The sequence below is a fragment of the Oryctolagus cuniculus genome, chromosome 19 (genome assembly GCF_964237555.1).
Source record: "Oryctolagus cuniculus chromosome 19, mOryCun1.1, whole genome shotgun sequence".
In the NCBI taxonomy this organism is placed as follows: domain Eukaryota; kingdom Metazoa; phylum Chordata; class Mammalia; order Lagomorpha; family Leporidae; genus Oryctolagus; species Oryctolagus cuniculus.
Genome location: NC_091450.1, coordinates 8,813,120 through 8,834,677, shown reverse-complemented (window position 1 = coordinate 8,834,677; position 21,558 = coordinate 8,813,120). Strand labels below are relative to the sequence as shown.

General features: G+C 53.4%; 2 protein-coding genes across 2 annotated transcripts in view; one reads left to right on the top strand and one right to left on the bottom strand.

Annotated features, from left to right (window-relative positions):
* Window positions 1-21,558, bottom strand: part of LOC138847136 (ankyrin repeat domain-containing protein 26-like) — a 271,305-nt gene that overhangs the window by 205,963 nt on the left and 43,784 nt on the right. The window lies entirely within an intron of this gene.
* Window positions 1-21,558, top strand: part of LOC108176799 (germ cell-specific gene 1-like protein) — a 49,596-nt gene that overhangs the window by 5,725 nt on the left and 22,313 nt on the right. The window lies entirely within an intron of this gene.

Sequence of the window (21,558 nt, the reverse complement as noted above, 5' to 3'; positions counted from 1 at the left end):
AGGACTTTCAAAGGGATTTTTTCTGGGGCTGGTGCTGTGGTGCAGTGGGTTAAGCTGCTGCCTGAGATGCCGGCATCCCACAGTGACCTGGTTGCTTGTTCTGGTGTGTGTTTGCCGTTCGTGTCTCACACCCCCAAGTGAGCAGCCCGAGGCACAGTGGAGATTTGGTGAGCTCCTCTGCTGCCATGTCCCAGGGACCCCCATATAGTGGCCCTCGGGAGGTGGCACACCCCTCAGTGGGAGGGCTGGTCGCAGGGTCTCACTGCTCCAGGCTGTCTCTGGTCCTTCTGTGGAGTGAGCGTGGTGGCTTGGAAGCGCTCACTGTGACGTTGGGAACAAACTGAGGACGTGAGCCAGTGAGACTGGAGCAGACACCCTCTGGGGCTGCAGGGGGGCCAGCCTGGGCTCTGGCCAGAGGCAAGGGGGCAGGGCCCTCACTGACCCCTGCATGGAGGCCCTGGCAGATTCTTGGGGGTCCTGTGGACCGGATGGTCGGGTATGGACGCTGGTGGAAGCGGTGATTGGGAACTGAGCGGGTGAGAGTTTTCTAAAGTTCTCCTGGCGGTCAGAGGCCCTGTGGTGCTCAGTCCATCGTGGGAGCCAGGTGACTGTGGCTCCTCCCGTGCCTCCCGGGGCTTCCCATCTGCTCTACCTGGAAGGCAGGTGCAACACCCAGTGCACACACACTGTACAGATGACAGTGTAGTCTCTGTCCCCAGAGGTCCGTGCACTCCGGAAATTTATCCCGTGACTCTGAACTGCCCTTGGAGCCCAGCCAGGTGCTGCTGTGGGCCAGGTGTGAGGGTAGGCCCAGCCCCAGGGCCCAGTCGTCTTGCTTTTGGGTGGCTCGGCTGTGGGAGGCACCACCCCCTCCCAGGGAGAGGGGTGGGGTAGGGGGAGGCTGGGGAGGCCAAGCTCAGTCTCTGGAAGCAGGTGAAGGGGGAGGAGGCTGAGTAGGCTGTGGTCTGGGCAAGGGTGGGGCCTGGGAGCAGCAATGGCTGTGGCAGCCTGGGCCCTGCATCCCAGCCTCTCCAGGCAGTGTCTCAGAGATGGCCCAAGGGAATCCGGGTGAGAAGGAGACAGAGACACAGAGGGAATGGAGACACACAGAATCAGAGAGGAGTGCAGAGAGAGGCTGAGATGGGGACTGGGGTGGGGTAGGGGGAGAGCGAGTAAGGGAAGTAAGGAAAGGGGTGAGCGAGGCAGAGTGAGAGGCAAAGGGAGACACACGCAGAGGGAAAGGCAGAGATAGAGACAGAAGCAGACAGAAAAGGAGGGAGGTACAGAGACAGGCCCTCGTGTGAGCACACATACACGCACATGCATGTGCATGAACACGCATAGCACACTTGAGGGCTGGGGAAGGGGGAGTGAGGGCAGCCTGGAGTAGTCCTGGGATAGGGAGGGAGCACACATGGTGCCTTCCCCCACCTCTTGGGCTGGCAGAGACCCCTGCACGGTAGGTGCTGAGCCCCACCTGGGCAAGTGGGGAAGCCAGGGCAGCTGGTCCCACCCCCTGCCTCCGTCTCCTCGGCCACCCCCTTCCAGTTCCTATTCCTTGTGCACAGGGTGGGGGGCAGGGGACTGGGGACCAGATTTGGAGGGGGCAGGCTCAGGCTTTCTCAGCTCCCTGGTTCCCTATGTATGGCCCCAGTCACAACAGCAGCAAAGTCTTAATTCAACAATGCACAGAATCATAGCAACATTTGGGAAAAGGGTGTGATTTTTATTAGTCATTCACATGCCCAGGAACCACAGCATGTGAGACCCGGGTTGCACTGTGTCCCTGGGACAGCCAGGGCCAAAGCCAGGAGTGGCAAACCCCATCTAGGTCTCTCCTATGAGTGGCAGGGACCCAAGAACTTGCTGCCTCCCAGAGTGCGCAATACCAGGAAGCTGGAGTCAGGGACAGAGCCAGGGCTCAGACTCAGAGATGGGATGTGGGCATCGCTGGTGGCTTCTTAACCTCTCTGCTCAATGCCCACCCTCCACCCTCTTACTGTCTTGCAGTAGGGACCGACCCCACTGGCCCTTAGGGGGCACCCGAACTGTGCTCTCCCCTCTGCCCTCCCCAGCCAGCATGGCTGGTTGTGCTGTGTCACACCCTGCAAATCCCAGACGTCCCAGATGCTGGGTTTGTTTGCTGCTCCTGTGTCAATGCCCATCGCCAGTCAGCTGGGGTCTCTGTTTCATGCTGTCTTCTTGTGAGGCCCCGGCTCACAAGAAACGGGGAACGGGGTTCTTGGCCAGACGTGGTCCAGATCCTCCTGCTCATATTCCATGGGCCCAAACAAGTCCTGTGGCCTCAGGTTGCCTCCTGGGAATGGAGACCCTCCCTCCATGCCTGGAAAGCGGCGGGCCAGGCAGCCTGGTGACTGCACAGATAACTGTGTCCTGCCAAACCTTGTGCCTCGTGCTCAGGACGCATCCAGAGTCCAGCCGTTTCTCACCATCCCTTCTGCTGCCCTGCTGGGAACCGGCACCATCGCTTGTCTGGAGGACCCCTGCAGCCCCCTCTCTGGTCCCTCTGCTTCTACTTGTCCCCCATGGCCTGCTGAATAATTGGGTGGGGGCAAAGGTGGCCGCAAAGCTGCTGTCCTCTGCCTCATGGTTGCCCATGCATGATCTGGGGCCCATGCTGCTCCCCCCGCCCCTGCCCCCACCCCCACCATCTTCTTGCCCTGGCTCAGATACCGCTGGGCGTGCTTCTTTTTGTTTGTTTGTTTGTTTGTTTATTTTATTTAATGAACATAAATTTCCAAAGTACAGCTTATGGATTACAATAGCCCCCCACCCATAACTTCCCTGGGCGTGCTTCTGCCTCAGGGCCTTTGCACTGGCGTTCCCTTAGCTGGAAACTCCTCCCCCAGATTTCCACTCCCTCACTCTGCTGAAATGTTCCCTCCCAAGTGAGGTTCTCCCCTGAAAACCGCAGCTCCACGTCTATTCCATTCCTCAGCTTTGTCTTTTGTGGCACCTCTCCCCACCAGACAGGCAGCCGGTCAGCAATGGGCAGCCCACACTTTGAGAATCCCCCCCACACGAACTCCTTGTTGTCTGTCCTCAAAGCCGCCCCCACTTCAGGCGCCAGCCCCTGGGGCACCTCTCCTCGGCCCTGCTTCCTAGCTGCTGATCCTGATGTCCCTCAAGGTTCACAAGGCCTTGACCTTGCATTTTACCACGCATCCCATCTCCCCAGCATGACCCGTGTTTTCTGGGAATCAGCAGCTGAAGTCGCACAGGAGGGAAGTCTTCATGAAGTTTCTTGTTCCGACCCTCATTCATTTCCACGGGTGTCTACTACATGCGGGGCGCTGAGCAGGTAGAAGGAATTACGGCAGGCTCAGTACAGGGAAGTGTGTGATCCCATGGTGCTTATGTTCCAGAGTAGGAAGAAAGACACAAGGTGGTTGATCCGCTTGTGCCTCTCACCCGTGTTTGTTGAGCTCCTACTGAGGCCACCATGGATTTGATGTTGGCTTGGCTAAAGGACACGACCCCGGCGTCCCCATGGGGCTGGGGGAGGGACAACAGTGAGAATGAATTTATCGGTGGTTGATCCCGTCTTGGAAGGCATTGGACTTCAGCCAGGACTGATGCATGGGACCCAGGGGCTCAGGAAGCCGGTGGACACTTGTGAGGGGAGAGGGCCAATTCATTGCACAGCCGGCACAGCCAGCATGCCCCCTTGGACCCCTGCAGCCAGCTGCAGATGGCCCCTTGGGAGTGTGCAGCAGCACTGTGAGATGTGTGGTCTGTTTCCCGCACGGGGACCCTCACCTGCTGCCAAGTTGTCCCGAACTTTATTTTCCAGGGTGTTGTTTTTTTCATCTCTAATGATTTTTCCCTCCTTTGTGATAAGAGGTTATTTGTTAGGATTTCTTGGAAGCTGTCCCATCTCTTCTGGTTTCATTCATGTGCTAGGCACCCAGGAGCACTTGGTGAACCTGATAAACCAGGCTCCTGCTCACAAGGGGCTGATGTTCCAGTGCAAAGAGAGAAAATAGATGGGTTGAAACATAACCAGTCGGGCTGGGCATTCAGCTTAGTGGCTAAGGCATGAGTTAGGACAGCTGGGTTCCAACCGGGAGAACCCGGCTCCAGCCCCTGATTCCAGCTGCCCGCCAATGCCAGCCCTGGGGGGCAGTGGTGATGGCGAAAGTCCTTGAATCCCTGCCACCCCGATTGTGTTCCAGGTTCCTGGCTTTGGCCTGGCCCAGCCCTGGCTGCTGTGGGCTTTTGGGGGAGTGAAATCAGTGGAAGTCTCTGTCTGTCTTTCTGCTTCTCCAGGCAATATGTAATAGCTCAGTGGTTTCATGTAGAGATCAGGGCCGTGAGAGCAGCTTGTAATTGGGTGTTGGGGAAGCGCTGACCAGGTGGCCTTTTAGCTGAGGCCTGAACGACCTGCAGCCCAGCTTGGGATCCTTCCATGGAGTCCGTCCGGAGGTTCCGCATCCTTGGGCTCCAGCCTCGGAATTTTCTCCGTCTTCCTTTGCTTACTGTCTGTCCAGATCTTGGACAACGTGGCTGTGTTTATTGTCGCTCTCTTCCCTCCCTGTTCCCCAACTTCCTTCTTAAAGAATCAGTATTCTAGTATTTATCAGTTATGTTTGCATTTCCTGATAAGCTCTTATTTTCTTTTAACCAACTTTTCTGAGCTTTTTTTGGTTAATGCTGTAAGTTTTTAAGTGGAAGCCTTTGTTGCTATTGTAAAAAAAAAAACATAAATGTGTACACTTAATGCTATGAGTGTGCCTCTGAGAACCACTTTGGCCGTATCCTGTGAGTACTAAAATGCAATGCTTTCTTGGATTTCCTAAAAAGTCTGCTTTTTGTTTCTAAAAGTTCTGAAATTTCCATTTTGTAGCTTCACGGATACAAGAATAATTTAGTAGAGCATTAAAATTTTTTCCCAGTGCTTTGTCTTGTATTTAAAATCCTCCCATTAATTTCTGATTTTGCTCAATGATGGAGAGGAAGGCCCATGCAATTTCTGCTTCATGGGTGTTTTCTGATAGATATTTTATTTTTCCAGTAGGCAGATTCCCTGCGTGTACTTGAAAGCAGCTTTAAACGTAGCCTTCTTTAAGGGTTCTCTGTTGTTATTTCTTTATCTTTACTCTCTTGATCTTCTAAAAACTGAAATGAGGTAGGCCAAAGTCTTTGTCTTCAACAGGATCCATTCCTTTCTTTCCTGGTATTTCTTGGAGTTTTTGTTTTTGTAAAGTTCGGGGCTATGTTATTCATCAGGAAGATTCATGACAGTTATATTTTCATTGTGGAACTGTGGGTTTTATCTTTTGTCAAGATAAAATGACTATTTCCCCATGTGAATGTTTTGAATTCTGTGTTTTTTTTCAATATTTTAATATTCCTGCCTCTGCATCTGTTTGTGTTCCCTTGATATGTCTCTCACTAGCCCTTTTATTTTAACTTTTCTGTGTCTTTGTTTTTTTCTTTTCTTTCTTTTTTTTTTTTTTGGTTAAGTGCATATCTGGCAGGAATAGTGGAGTTAGTTTTTTTTTTTTTTTGACTTTTGGTACAATCTGAGGGTCTTAAGAAATCCTGGTAATTAGTATAACCAGTACATTTGGTCTCACTTCTTGAGTGCTCTCAATTCTTAAATCATTTCCATTTTTTTCTTGTCTTATGGTCTAATATATGGATTCAGTCTTGATTATTTTTCCGTACTACTGATTTTGAAAGCAGGTAGAGTTACAGACAGTGAGAGAGAGAGACAGAGAGAAAGGTCTTCCTTCTGTTGGTTCACTCCCCAAATGGCCACAAAGGCAAGAGCTGCGCCAATCTGAAGCCAGGAGCCAGGTGCCTCCTCCTGGTCTCCCATGCGGGTGCAGGGCCCAAGCACTTGGGCCATCCTCCACTGTACTCCTGGGCCACAGCAGAGAGCTGGACTGGAAGAGGAGCAACCGGGACTAGAACTGACGCCCATAGGGGATGCTGGCGCTGCAGGTGGAGGGTTAACCAAGTGTGCCACGTCTCCGGCCCCTGTGTTTACTACTTGAACTTTTGTTTCTCTAATAATTAAGGAGAGCAAAAACGTGTATGTAACATCTTCCCTGCTATGACGAGGAACCGAGTTGCTTTTGAATTCTGTTTTTTCACTCGTATCTGTAACAATACTTGCAGCTGAATTCTGTGCTGAGCTGGGTCCATGGCTCATGGCAGGGCCCCTGAGTGCACTTCTCTGCTTCCATTCTATCAATCATGGCTGCCTTGGACAGGGCAGTCTCTGTGCCAGACCCCAGGCTGGGCACTGGACACCATGGCAAAGAGAGAGTGACCAGGCTCCTGCCTTCAGGGGGCTTCCAGTTGTGGCCATGCGTGTGTGTGCATGCGTGTGTTTAGCACACAAGGAAGCAAACCCGTTCTTCTCCGAGGAGGAGACATTGACATGAGGCTGGGAGAGGAAGCTGGCCACGCGCCCTGTGAGGAACGGGCATCCCGGCAGAGGGCATGGCCCCTGCCGAAGCTTTGCCTTGGCAGGTTGGTGCACCAGAGAGAAGGCTGCTGTGGCCGGGGGCGGTGAGCAGGGCTGGGAGAAGGAGCTGGGGAGAGCCTTGGCGGGCCGACTCTGCCCTCGATGCACGCGGAGCACGATTCGTGCTTCTTCCTGAGACAGCTCCTCTCTCCGTGGCCATTGGCTGTGGATGGTGCCGTGGCTGGGTGGTTGCAGAGCCCAGGGGTGCAAACCTTTCTGGCATACCAGGTCCCCTTGACTGATGGCAAGCGAGAGGTGGTTGAAGTCAGCCTGACTCGTTCCTTGGTGGGCAACTTGGTTTTTTGAATTTTCTTGAATTCTTGTAAAAAATAATTTCCCTGGTTCATTCTTACAATAGAAAATTTCCATAGCCGGCGCCGTGGCTCAATAGGCTAATCCTCCACCTTGCGGCGCCGGCACACCGGGTTCTAGTCCCGGTTGGGGCGCCGGATTCTGTCCCGGTTGCCCCTCTTCCAGGCCAGCTCTCTGCTATGGCCAGGGAGTGCAGTGGAGGATGGCCCAGGTGCTTGGGCCCTGCACCCCATGGGAGACCAGGAAAAGCACCTGGCTCCTGGCTCCTGCCAGGATCAGCGCGGTGCGCCGGCTGCAGCGGCGGCCATTGGAGGGTGAACCAGCGGCAAAGGAAGACCTTTCTCTCTGTCTCTCTCTCACTGTCCACTCTGCCTGTCAAAAAAAAAAAAAAAAAAAAAAAAAGAAAATTTCCTCATGTTCCCTTTTTGATTCCCACCAGCACCGAGTGCAGGTGGCTGCACAGCCTGGCCGGTGACTCCTAGGCTTATGGCTTCCTCTCTCATAATTCTATTAAATTAATTAACGAATTCATTCATTTATTTAAAAGACAGACAGATAGACACGCAGACTGACAACAAGAGAGAGCACCCACCCACCGGATCACTCACAATGGCCAGGACTGGGCCATGCTGAAACCCGAAGCTGGGAACTCAATCCGGGTCGTCCCGTTGGTTGGAAGGAACCCAAGTTCTTGAGCTGTTAGCCGCTGCCTCCCAGGGTGTGCGTTAGCAGGAAGCTGGAGCCAGAGCTGAGAACCAAGCAGACGTCACCCCTGGGCGAAATGCCTGCCCTGCTCCCATCGTTTTAATGCTCTTTCGGTCCCGTTCTTTTGCATTCTGGAATAGTTTAGCAAGTTTGTTTTTCTCCAGCTCTTGGTTACTTCTGAGTGCTTGAGAGAGAGAGAGAGGACTCCCGGGAGGACTGTGCTGCCTCTGCCTGGGAGGAAGGGCTCGTCCATGCTTTCTCTCCATGCCCCGGCCTGATTCTGCAGGCAGCAATGGTGGTGCCAGAGCCAGACAAAGCTCGAGGCCCCGCCTCCAGTTCCAGCACAGAGGAGAAGAAAGGAGAAGGAGAAGACTCCCCTCTGCCCTCGCCGGGTGACCACGATTTCCCAGCCTCATCCAAACGCCCCCTGTGCAGCTGCGCATTTCCCGCACTCCGCTCTGTGGATGGGGTTTTCTACAGGATGGAGTCGGCTCCCGGTGTGTATTTTAGCTCTGCTTCTGCATTTTTAGCTCCTCGACCGTTCTTCCTTTCCTCATTTGGCTCCCATGTCACCTAGCCTGCCTTTCTGGCAGCTTCACTCTAGCTAAATCTGCAGCCTTTTCTTCCGATCTGCCAAGTCTTAGCGGCAGAGTTGATATTTTCCTCGGGACACAAGCACATGTTTCATGTTTCCATGAATGATTGTGGGTTTCCTGCACGGAGCCCATTTCCAAGGTGCTCGGGTGTTGTCAGCCGTGACTTCTATCATTCCTCCTTCCTCCTCTTTTTTTTTTTTTTTAAAGATTTCTTTATTTATTCGAAAGGCAGGGTTTGAGAGAGAGAGAGAGAGAGATCGTCTATCTGCTGTTCCACTTCCCAAATGGCCACAATGGCTGGAGCTGGGCCAAGCTGAAGCCAGGAGTCAGGGGCTTCACCCTCATCTCCTACATGGATGCAGGTCCCAAGCACTTGGGCCGTCCTCCATTGTTTTCCCAGGCACATTAGCAGGGAGCTGGATCGGAAGTGGAGCAGCCGGGACTTGAACTGATGCCCATATGGGATGCCAGCTCTGCAGGCAGTGGCTTTACCCACTATGCCACAGCACCGGGCCCTCATTTCTCCTTTTTGTAGGAACAGTCTCCAGTGCCATGTTGGTGGTTGGCTCTCCCCGGTATGTTCCTATCGGGGGCTGGAAAGGTCTCTCTTGGTCTGGGGTCGATGCCCCTGGCGCCTCCCCACTTCCCACTGTTAGAGAATCCCCCACGCACCTGAAGTGAGACAGCTGGTCAGCTTTTCATTGCTAAGCAGATTTTTTTTCACCCAGAATTTATTTACATTTTGCAACATTGCTAGCTAGAAATGGGATCTCCTTCTCCCACCTCCTGCTGATTTCAGGGGAAAAGGAACTGCTGTGGGCTCTAGGTGTCAGTGGGTGGATTCAACCAACTGAGGATCAAAAATATTTTTTTAAACAATTGCATCTGGGGCCTGTGCTGTGGATCAGTGGGTGAAGCCGCCACCTGCTAGGCTGGCATCCCAGTTGAGCCCTGGATTGAGTCCCGGCTGCTCCACTTCCCATCCAGCTCCCTGCTAATGCTCCTGGGAAAGCAGAGGAAGATGGCCCAAGTGCTTGGGTCCCTGTACCCATGTGGGAGACCCAGATGGAATTTCAGGCTCCTGGCTTTATTCCAGCCATTTATAGCCATGTGGGGAGTGAACCAGCAGATGGAAGATCTCCCTGTCTGTGTGTCTCTATCTCCATTACTCTGCCTTTCAAACACATAAAATAAACCATTAAAAAGTGCATCCGTGTACTGAGCACGTACACGTGTCTCTTCTTGTCATTATTGAAATGAGTGTAACAGTTATTGAGCTAGCACGGCCATTGCATTAGGTATTATAAGCGATTTAGAGATGATTGGAAGTGTAGACTACATGCAAATCCCACACCACTTGGATATCTGGGACTTGAGCGTCCCCAGATTTTGGTGTCTTTGGGGAGTCCTGGAACCGGTGCCAGGATGCTGGGGGAAGCCTGGACCTTCCCATCGTCCCTAGTTCTCTGTAGTCCCTTTCTTAACAGGAGTGGACATGGTGAATTCTCATTCCCGACATGCCCCTCTCCTGTGTTTCTTCTCGTCTTTGCCTGGTTTCACTTTGTAACCCAAGACTTGAGGTCCCATGGCCACCCACTTAGGCTGTCAGCCGCGTGGCTCACTGGGGATGCATGGGTTGGTGGAGGTGTGGATGCTGAACAGTCCTGGTCTCCCCAGGATGTGGCGCACGTGGGCACAGCCTCTGCCAGGCCCGCAGACGTCCCTGGTGTGTGTGGAGTCCCTGGTTCCTGGTGGTGAGGTGCCTTCCATCATCCTTTTCGGTTGTGTCCAAGGACAGGTTGATTGGCAGGGAACTTCTTCTTGGCCTTGGACAGGTCATTGACAGTAGGTCCGTGTCCAGTTGCTGGGTGACATTTCACTGCCTCCTGTGTCTCCTTAAGCCCTTTTTTTGGATGATGGGTAGGTGGGTGGGCAGTTGCATATCCCTGGCTGGTCCCCCATATTTATTTATTCATTTATTGGAGAAGCAGTGAGAGACAGAAAGAGAGAAAGAGAAATCCAATTGCTTGTTCATTCCCCAGGTGCCTGCAACAGCCAAGGCTGGGCCATGCCAAAGCTGGGAGCTGGGAGCTGGGAGCTCCATCCAGGAGTCCTGCGTGGGTGGTAGGGACTCAAACACTTGAGCCATCACCTGCCGCCTTCCAGGTGGGAAGCTGGAATCAGAAGCGCAGATGGCTTGAACCCAGGCACTCAGATATGGGACATGGCTGTCCTGACCAGTGTGGTGGCCACTGGGCCCAGCACCTGCCCCTGGCCCCCAACCTCAACGCTGAGTCCTCTGTTGAAGGTAGCTTTTGATGAAGGGGAAGGGGAGCCTGGTAGACCTCCCCCCTGGGTTTAGAATCAAGGAGATGGGAGTTAGAGAGGTGGTCCACTCCTTCACTCATGTACTTACCCATCGATCCATTCATTCATGACTATGGATGAGCCCTGCATGCTGTGTGGGACCAGGGGCTTTATCTGGATCCAACATGGTTGTCCTGGTCCTGCTGGAGAGAGAAGACAGTACTAACTGGGCTTGTCCTGTGAGGGGGGCTTCCATGACTAATTCTGGGTGATCTTGAGCAAATGACTCAACTATGGGGGGTGCCTCATTTTACCCATCAAGCAAATGGACACAAAAAATACAAGTGTCATGGAGTGACCTTTTGCCAGAGCAGTGAAAACCCATCCCTTATCAGAGGGCCTGGGTTCGAGTCCCTGCTCTGCTTCAGATCCAGGCTCCTGCTCATGTGCACCCAGGGAGGCGGCAGGTGATGGCTCCCATACTACAATCCCTATCACCCATGTGGGAGACTGGAGCTCCTCCAGGCTCCTGGGTTCAGCTTGGCTCTGTCCGATGGGTGAACCAGGTGGATGGAAGATCTCTGTCCATCTCCGTCTCTCTTCTTTCAAGTAAAATGAAAATAAATGAGGGCTCAGTGCAGAGGCCAGGATCCTAGCACAGTGCATGGTGCAGAGCCTGGGGGGTGGGGCATAGGACACATCTACCCCCCCACCCCCGGAGGCTGAGGAAGGCCCTTGGAATGCAGAGAAGGTCCTGGATGGAGACCCTGGACGGGGAGACAGTTTGGAAGGCAGCGACTGCCCTGCCTGAGGCTCTGGAGCTGCCTGCCAGTGCCCAGCCTGCCCGTGTGCACGGAGGGCCCAAGCCCAGCAGAGGGAGGGTTCTCAGGGTCAGCAGGCAGGGTGGGAGGAGGGGAAGGGAGCTGTGAGGCCGTCTGCATCTCCAGGGAGTGTAAACCAGGCACATGACGCACACGGTCATGGGAGTGAAGTCAGAAGGGCGTAGGGGCAGGGCTGTGGGGAGAAGTGTTGTGTGTTTTTTTTTTTTGACAAGCAGAGTGGACAGTGAGAGAGAGACAGAGAGAAAGGTCTTCCTTTGCTGTTGGTTCACCCTCCAATGGCCACCACGGCTGGCGCACTGCGGCCGGTGCACCGCGCTGATCTGATGGCAGGAGCCAGGTGCTTTTCCTGGTCTCCCATGGGGTGCAGGGCCCAAGCACTTGGGCCATCCTCCACTGCACTCCCTGGCCACAGCAGAGAGCTGGTCTGGAAGAGGGGCAACCGGGACAGAATCCGGCGCCCCGACCGGGACTAGAACCCGGTGTGCCGGCGCCGCTAGGTGGAGGATTAGCCTAGTGAGCCGTGGCGCCGGCCTCCCCCTACTGTTTTATTAAGCATTTTTGGAATAATAATAAGTGGACACAGCTTAAAATTCAGAGGAACAGAACCATGCATGGTACAAAACTCCCTTGTGCCCAGACACCTAGTTCCTCTCCTAGGGGCAGCCATCAGTAGCGTTGTTCAGGCCTTCAGTGGCTTCTATGGCTAATGAGTGGTGTTGCTGTCTGCCCTCTGTTCTACTGCTGTTCTGCGGGGGCAGACAGAGAAGGTCTCTCTTGAGCGGGGACACTGGAGTTACCTAGAGGATGGTGCAAGAGTGGGATAGGATGGGACAGCAAGTGCAAAGGCCCTGGGGCAGGAACCAGTGGGCAGATCTCAAGGACTCTAAGGAGGCCAGTGAGCTGCTGCAGACCGGGAGAGACCACATCACGTGGGAAGGACCTGGCCGTGCAGAGCCTCATGGGCTGCGGTGTCAAATTTGGACTTTATTGTAAAGGCACTGGGGTGACTCGGAGGGCTTTGATCAGAAATGACTTGTGCTTGGCCAGAGATCCTTCTGCACGAGTGGGGAATACCGGGTGAGGCAGACAGAGCAGGGTGGGCAGGCGGTGGTGTGGGCGAGGCACGCTGGTGGCTTGGCCTGGGGCCCAGATGGAAGGAATCCGAAGGCTGCAGGATACGGTTTGAAGGGAGAGCCAACAGGACCTGCTGAAAGATTGGAAGTGGAGCGAGGGGAAAAGGCTGTGAGGGAAAAAGGCTGAGCTCCTCAGGTTTTGGCCTGGACAGCAGGTTGTGCCCATTACTGAGATGGGGAAGACTGAGGTGGGAGTGGGTTTTGTTCTGCTTTGGTTACGTAGTGGAGCGGAGGGGTCTTGAGTGCTGAGCTGGGTGTGAGAAGTTTGTTACATCCTTGGACAGCCTGAGGGAATGTCAAGTCTGCAGGGGCACAGCAAAAAATATCCCAGGGGCCAGAGGGGGGCCCAGGCCGGAGACCGCAGTCTGGCAGACACGCCCTGCAGCGTGTGTTTCTGTTGGTTTCGGCCTAGCCACACAGGCTCCGCCATTCTCACTCATTTTTGTGACTTATTCGGTACTTTTTAAAAAAGATCTATTTTTATTTATTTAAAAGGTAGAGTTACAGAGAGAGAGAGAGAGAGAGGTCTTCCATCCGCTGGTTCACTTCCCAAATGTCCACAATGGCCAGAGCTGCGACGATCCGAAGCCAGGAGCCAGGAGCTTCTTACGGGTCTCCCACATGGGTGCAGGGGCCCAAGCACCTGGGCCGTCTTCTACTGCTTTCCCAGGTGTATTAGCAAGGAGCTGGATGGGAAGTGGAGCAGCTGGGACTCGAACCAGCGCCCATATGGGATGCCGACACTGCAAGTGGATGCTTAACCATCTATGCCACAGTGCCAGCCCCTATTTTGTAGTTTTTTAATTTCCAAAAGCAGACACGGCCTGTCGCAAATGTGAAGAGGTTGTGTGGCCGCTTGTATTTGGATTCTAGAGGCTTCCTTACTTGTTTGATTGGTGTGTATTAAATCGGATTTTTATTTTATTTAAAAGGCAGACAGGAAAAAAGAGAGAGAGAGAGAGAGAGAAAGAGAGAGAGAGAGAGATCGGTTTTCCAGCTAATGATTCCCTCCCCAAATGGCCACAGTGGCCAGAGCTGCGCCGATCTGAAGCCAGGAGCCAGGAGCTTCCTCTGGGTCTCCCACGTGGGTGCAGGGGCCCAAGCACTTGGGCCTTCATCTGCTGCGTCCCAGGGGCGTGCACAGGAGGCTGGAGCCAGGCCTGGAACCCAGGTGCTCCGATATGGGATGCAGGTGTCCCAGGGGGCCTGTTGGCCACTGAGCCAGACGCCTCCCCCTTTGCTGAGTGTTTTGGTGGCTTCTCCTAATCCGGGCTGGGAACGAAAGCCTGACAGATGCCGACATTAAGGAACAAAAAAAAGGTGCACGTCTGGTTTTCCTGTCGCTGTCACACACCTGCAGCTACTTCTGGCCTGGAAGCCAGGGGTGCTGAGCGGACAGGAGCCTCCCGGCAAGGAGCCGGTGCTGCCTGCTTGTCCATGGCTCCCGCGTCCCTGGGAGATGCCACCTTGCCGGGACGCATCCTGCTCCCTCTCCCTGAGAAGTCCTCACTCTCTCCCGGCTGAGTGTTTTCCAGCTCTGCTTACCCGAGTCCACGGGGCCCTGAGGTGTGTTTCTCCCTGCTCAGGTGGCAGGCCTGGCTCTAGGAAGTGCTCCTCTCCCCCCGCCACGCCCCCCTACTCTGTGGCTGCTTTTTGGCACGGTAGGGAGTCCGCCTTCTGTCACGAACAGCACTGCTCTTGTTTGGGAAAGCGAGTCTTGAATTTATGTTGAGATTTGCATGTGGTGGCATTTGCGTATTCCTCTTACATGCACAGCACCCTGCCCAGGCTGGGGTCACAGGGCCACAGGTCAGCTCCACGGTCAAGTGCACCCGTCTGTTTATAGCCTGCACAGGCCCTGAGCTCTGGATGTTTTGCCCTGGGGAAGTTCACAGGGCAAGCACAAGGAGCAGCGTTCCCAGTGGCAGCGTGGCGTGGGTGTGACTAGCATTGTGGATGGGGCTGAATCCTGTCCAGTCCAGCACCCCCCTGTCCCATTCCCATGGTCCCGAGTTCCTAGATGGCCCCTGGAATGTAAAAATAAATGAGGAAACTTGGTCGGTCCCCAGCAACAGAATCCGGCTCAAGTCAGGATAAGCAAAACGGTACATTTTTTATGAGTTCCTGTGAGGACAGTGGCCGTGCGGCTTCAGGCTTGGCTGGATACATGAGCTCAGTGAATGTCACTGGGTTTCTATCTCTCTCTCTGTCTCTCAACCTCCCTTGGTCCCTCTTTCTGTTTTTCTGTCTCCATCTCTCGGTTGATTTCGCTTGCTGGCAGCCCTGTTTGTGCAGTGATGTGAATGGCTCCATGTTTGTGTCTCCCCAAGTCGGGCGAGGCTCTCATTCACCAGGTTTGGGTCCAGTGCCAGGCCCTGCACCTGCCACTGAGGCCCGAGCAATGTGGAACCGTGATGGGCCAGGCCCGAGTCGTCTGCTGAGCCAGGGTGTGGTGAGGTCAGCATTCACAGAGCGTCACGGACTGAGTGTGGTGGTCCCCAGAGGCACACCCAGAGGAGGGGAGCAGGGATGAGACCAGAAGAGACACCCTCCCCTCCAAGGTGTCTCCATGCTGCTCTGCTTTTTCAAGCCATGCCTTTTTGAAGTGGCCCCGTCTGATCCTCCTGCAAAATCGCTTCTTCCTGTCCCTTCCAGGTGGATGGAGGCTCTGTGATGCTGCCCTGTCCCCAGGTGCTTGGACGTGGATGCGGCTGTCCCTGGTGGTGTCTTAACTGCTGCGCCACAGCCTGCCCCTCCCTGAACTTTTTAAAGGACTCTTTAAAAAAAGATTTATTTATTTGTTTTGAAAGGCAGAGAGAGAGAGAGAGAGAGAGAGTCTTCCATCCACTGGTTAACTGCCCAAATGTCTGTAATGGCCAGAGCTGCCCCGATCCAAAGCCAGGAGCCAGGAGCTTCCTCTGGGTCTTCCACACGGCTGCAGGGGCCCAAGGACTTGGGCCATCTTCCCCTGCTTTCCCAGGCCATAGCAGAGAGCTGGATTGGAAGTGGAGCAGCCAGGACTTGAACTGGTGTGCATGTGGGATGCCGGCACTGCAGGTGGCAGCTTTACCCACTACGCCACAGCGCAGCCCTGTAAAGGACTCTCCATATATCCAAAGTTGTTTTTTTTTAAAAGATCTGTTATTTTTTTAAAGATTTGTTTATTTATTTGAAAGACAGATTGACACAGAAGAGAGGGACACACACACACACACACACGGGGGAAAGAAAGAGAGAGAAGGGGAGAGAGAGAGAATCTTCCATCTAATGGTTCATCCCCAGCTGGGGTTGGGTCATGCTGGAGCTGGGAGTCTGGAGCTCCATCTGGGTCTCCCTGTGGGTGGCAGGGGCCCAAGCACTCAGACCATTTTCCACTGCCTTCTGGGGGTGCATTAGCAGGGAGCTGCATTCGAAGCAGAGCAGCCGGGACTTGAATTGGCGCTCCTATGGGATGCCGGCGCTGCAGGTGGTGGCTTAACCTGCTACACCACCACACCAGACCCCCAAAGTCGTTTTTTAAATACATTCCTGTTTGATCACCCCACCTCACCCCCACCCCTTGTGGCTTGTGTTCTCTGCCACATTCGCCCTCAGGACAGCACAACCAGCAAGGCCACACAGGCACACACATACATGCGCATGCACACACATACATTCATACACATACACGTGCACCCACACATACACACTATCCTTGTGGTGTGAGAGCTTTGCGTGCCAGTATTTGGTACCAGAATAAGGTCTGGTCTTGGCCAAGACTTGTATGCTAGAGAGCACTTGGATGTGGTCCCCCTCCGTCCCCCATCCAGCTCTCCCTCCATCAAGCACCCATCACCCAGGAATCCATGGTTCTTCTGCCTGCCCAGCCCCCATCTGTTCATGCACCCAGCACACCCCCATCCATCTGCCCATCACCCTCCCTCCCTCCACGCATCCCTACTCCTTCTCCTCCAGCTTCCCGTTTAAGCCCGCATCCTCCCCTCGGACAGATGTTTGTTGATGACTGTATGATGCCGGCCACTACCCTAGGCAGTGAGTGACCGGGGTGGGCAGGATGAGGCCTGCCCTCGAGGAGTGAAGGAGGGAGGGGACATGGAAGCTGAGCCCTTGGCACCCTAGTACCAGCCGCTTCCTTCAGGCTCAGATAACAAAACGGGCAGTGGTTGGCAGCTGTTCTTGGAACCACGCGATGCTTTCTCAGGCCCGGCCTCGGCTAAGCTCAGGGTCAGTTTTGGGGGTCAGGCTCGGTATTGCTGTTTCTCAGGAGGAAGACATGGTCCTGAGAGAGCAGGCATAGCTCCAGGGTGCTCGGGTTGGCTGTGGAGGGGCGTGTGCTCAGGTACAGGCCCTTGGCCCTTGGCTGAGGATCTGTGAGCAGGTGCAGGCATTGTGATGCCCTTCATGATGTCCTCTGGTGCCTCCAAATCACACCCAAGAGCTGGCTGGCTGCTCGGCACCACTGTGGGCCCCCGGAACTCCAGGAAGCCAAAGCCTTCTGCTGTGAGGCCACTGGGAGCCCCAGCACCTCTGGAGGGAGGCAGTGCCCGCATCTGCCTGGGACAGGGAGCAGCGAGGCTAAGCATGGGCCCGGGGAATCCCCTCCAGAGAGTGCAATGTGCTCTGAACTCAACACTGGCTGTCCCTCGGTTCAGAGGAGCGCTTAGCAGGTGCGAGAGGCGTTCCAGATGCTGCAGCACTGGGCGGGCGGAGGCTCGATCCCGCGGATGAAGACAGGAGCAGCAGCAGTGTTAACAGGGGTGTAATTTTCTTTCTCTGAGAGTTAACACCTTGCACTCTGTAGCCATACTGCCCAGGCTGTCAGTTCCTGGGTGTACAATGAGCACCAGCCCTCCTGAAGAAGACCCTGGCTCTTGGGGACGGCGTTTAAAAGCCACACACAGGATCATGTGGCGGTGAAGCCTTTCCTCGCAGCCCCAGAGGCCCGCAGTCCAGCCCCAGCCCCAGCCCTGTCCCTTCTCGCTTTTGCCTCCAGGCTGGTGACTTACAACCCCCCCCCCCAACCAGCCTCATGTGCATACCTGGAGATCACGTGACAATCACAAAGACAGGTGACAGGAGGGGACTTCTCCTCCCTGCCTGTCCTGGTCCTGAGCACCTCACGTGGGGGAACTGGCCCAGCCCCGTCTTGTCACCCCTGAGGGCCAGATAAGAAAACTGAGGCAGTGAGTACCACCGTATGTTGCCTCAAGGCCCACAGCCAGTAACAGGTGAAGGCAGGGTCCACACCCGGGCCTCTGGCTGCCCAGCTCCCTGTGGGTTTATGTGCAAAGACTGACACATTGATGTGTGAACAGGGATCGGGGATTGGCGGCACACAGTAGGGCTGAATCAGTAGAGGTGACACTGCTGCGGGCATTAGGAGACTCCTTCGGCTCCTAAGGGAGACTCCTGAGTATTTTAAGCAACAAGAATGAAAGTACAAAGTCGAGCTGGGAGTCAGGTTCAACTAGATACAGGGTCCCAAAACGTCACAAAAGATTTTTTATTCTTTGAAAGGCAGAGTCAGAGAGAGACAGAGAGAGAGATCTCTTCCATCTGCTGGTTTACCCCCCAAATAGCCCCAACAGCTAGAGCTGGGCCAGACGGAAGCCAGGATCCAGAAGCTTCTTCCAGGTCTCCCACCTGCGTGCAGGGGCCTGAGCATCTGGGCCATCCCCCATTGCTTTCTCAGGTGCATTAGCAGGGAGCTGGATCTGAGTGGAGCAGCCGGGACTCGAACAGGTGCCTGTACGTGATGCTAGTGTTGGAGGCTGTAGCGTAACCCATTTTGCCACAATGCCAGCTGCACAGAAGATTCTATTTCTTATAATAGATTCTATCTCTATCTGTTCCATCCAATGTCAGCCTCTAGCCACTTTCGTCTATTAGTTGGAAATGTAAGTTAATGAAAATCAAATCAAGCTTAAATTAAGCCCCAAATAAAATGTGAAATTTAGAGTTCCTCACTGGCCCCGGGCACATTCCACTCGTCACCAGCGGGCACTGGGTGGGAAAACTTGGGGAATCTTTGCTGCTGCCGCCGGCTCGGGCTGTGCTGCTCCCTGCAGCCCTATCTCAGGCCAGAGTTGGAGGGCTTGTGGCGTTTGGGGAGGTCCTCTCCCAATTCCTCTCCCTGCCTTCATCCAGTCACCACTGTTCCCTGAGCCCCTGTGGCTTTGCCCGCACCCTTGTCCTTGCCCTTCCAGGGCTCCCAGCCCATGGGAAGAGAGAGCCCCGGGCAGGCGATGAAGGCGCAGGAGGCCCCGGGCTGCAGCGGCCCCACGCCCAGGCCCACCCAGGAGCTCAGCGTGGCTGAACATGGCCAGCCTTGGACCCAGAGCCTTTGCTCTTCCAATTCATCTCCTTGCAAATGACCCTGACTGTGCTGATTGTCCAGCGAGGTGAAGGGACCCTGCAGGTTCTTCATTTCACCCAAAGACGCGGCTGCCCGAGCTCACCCAGTGCCTGCTTGGTGCTTCTCTGCCTGGGCTGCAGGTCACCCTTTCCCTGTCGCAGTCCCTGGGCCACGGGGAACAGGAGAGTCACACCCAGCTGTCACCTCTGCTGTCTCAGACCCTGCCCGTCCTAGTATATGAAGGGTCAGACAGGGGAGGGGGTTCCTGCTCTTTCACAGAGCCCAAGAGGCATAGGCCTTGCTTGCCCCCACTCGCATTCGTTCATTTATCCACTTTGTATTGAAAGTAAACTGCATCCCATTGCTGGGGAGGTTGCAGAGGTGTCTAAGACGCTGCCAGCCTTTGAAGTCATGGTGGAGGTTCTGGGAATCAAGGAGGGCTTCCTGGAGGAGGGCTCAGGAGGTGGGTGGGCACCTTCAACAGAGACCAGCCCAAGTGAAGGTGCTGGAGGTGGGGCTCCCATCCTCCTGCGTCTGCTCCTTTTCCCAGGCGAGGTCATGACCCCAGCAAGAGTGGGCTCCCTCGCTTCCCTTCTGGAGCCCCTGGGCCTGTTGATGTGGTCCACAGGGCGCGATCCTGGTTCCTTTGCTCTTCTTGGGACCCCTCCCCTCCACCCCAGCCTTTCGTCTGCGGCTCCTGTGGAGTTCATTCCCGGTGAGGGTTGCTGTCGGGACACTGGAGAGCTCCGGTCGCCCCAGGGGTCAGAAGGTCACAACACTCCTGCCTAGGGAGCACCTGCCACGCGCCGGGCACTTTAGGGGGCTGCTGTGCTGTATGAGGGGCTTTGGTAAATTTGGGAAACTCCCCACTTTGTTTATTATTTTTTTAACTTTTATTTAATGAATATAAATTTCCAAAGTATGGCTTATGGATTACAATGGCTTCCCCCCCATAATGTCCCTCCCACCCGCAACCCTCCCCTTTCCCACTCTCTCTCCCCTTCCATTCACATGAGGATTCATTTTCGATTCTCTTTATATACAGAAGATCAGTTTAGCATACATTAAGTAAGGATTTCAACAGTTTGCTCCCACACAGAAACATGAAGTGATAAATAATAGATGATTTTTTAAATGATGATGAAATCAGATCAGACCTATTGTCATGTTTAATCCCAGTGAGAGTCAAGTTGGGAATTGATAATTTCTTTTTTTTTTTTTACAGAAGATCAGTTTAGTATACATTAAGTAAAGATTGCAACAGTTAGCACCCCCATTGAAACACAGAGTGAAATATACTGTTTGAGTACTCGTTATAGCATTAAGCCTCAATGCACAGCACATTAAGGACAGAGATCCTACATGAGGAGTAAGTGCACAGTGACTCCTGTTGTTGACTTTACAAATTGACACTCCTGTTTATGGCATCAGTAATCTCCCCATGCTCCAGTCATGAGTTTCCAAGGCTATGGAAGCTCCTTGAGTTCACCGACTCTTATCTTGTTTAGACAAGGTCATAGTCAAAGTGGAGGTTCTCTCCTCCCTTCAGAGAAAGGTACCTCCTTCTTTGAAGACCTGTTCTTTCCACTGGGATCTCACTCACAAAGATCTTTCATTTAGGTTTTTTTTTTTTTTTTTTTTTTTTTTTTTTGCCAGAGTGTCTTGGCTTTCAATGCCTGAAATGCTCTCATGGACTTTTCAGCCAGATCGGAATGCCTTTAGGGCTGATTCTGAGGCCAGAGTGCTATTTAGGACATCCGCCATTCTATGAGTCTGCTGAGTATCTCGCTTCCCATGTTGGATCACTCTCCCCTTTATTTATTCTATCAGTTAGTATTAGGAGGTACTAGACTTGTTTATGTGCTCCCTTTGACTCTTAGTCCTTTCACTATGATCAATTGTGAACTGAAATTGATCACTTGGACTAGTGAGATGGCATTGGTACATGCCACCTTGATGGGATTGAATTGGAGTCCCCTGGTATGTTTCTAACTCTACCATTTGGGGCAAGTTAGCTTGAGCATGTTCCAAATTGTACATCTCTTCCCTCTCTTATTCCCACTCTTATGTTTAACAGGGATCACATTTCAGTTAAATTTCAACACTTAAGAATAACTGTGTATTAATTACAGAATTAAACCAGTCATATTAAGTAGAACAGACAAAAAAAACTACTAAGAGGGATAATGTATTAAGTTGTTCATTAACAGTCAGGGCTATGCTGATCAAGTCATCGTTTCTCATAGTGTCCATTTCACTTCAACAGTTTTCCTTTTTGGTGTTCAGTCAGTTGTCACCGATCAGGGAGAACATATGGTATTTGTCCCTTTGGGACTGGCTTACTTCACTCAGCATGATGTGTTCCAGATTCCTCCATTTTGTTGCAAATGACTGGATTTTGTTGTTTCTTACTGCGGTATAGTATTCTAAAGAGTACATATCCCATAATTTCTTTATCCAGTCTACCATTGATGGGCATTTAGGTTGGTCTTGGCTACTGTGAATTGTACTGCAATAAACATTAGGGTGCAGACTGCTTTTTTGTTTGCCAATTTAAATTCCTTTGGGTAAATCCCAAGGAGTGGGATGGCTGGGTTGAATGGTAGGGTTATCTTCAGGTTTCTGAGGAATCTCCAGACTGACTTCCATAGTGGCTTAACCAGTTTGCATTCCCACCAACAGTGGGTTAGTGTCCCTTTTTCCCCACATCCTCGCCAGCATCTGTTGTTGGTAGATTTCTGTATGTGAGCCATTCTAACCGGGGTGAGGTGAAACCTCATTGTGCTTTTGATTTGCATTTCCCTGATTG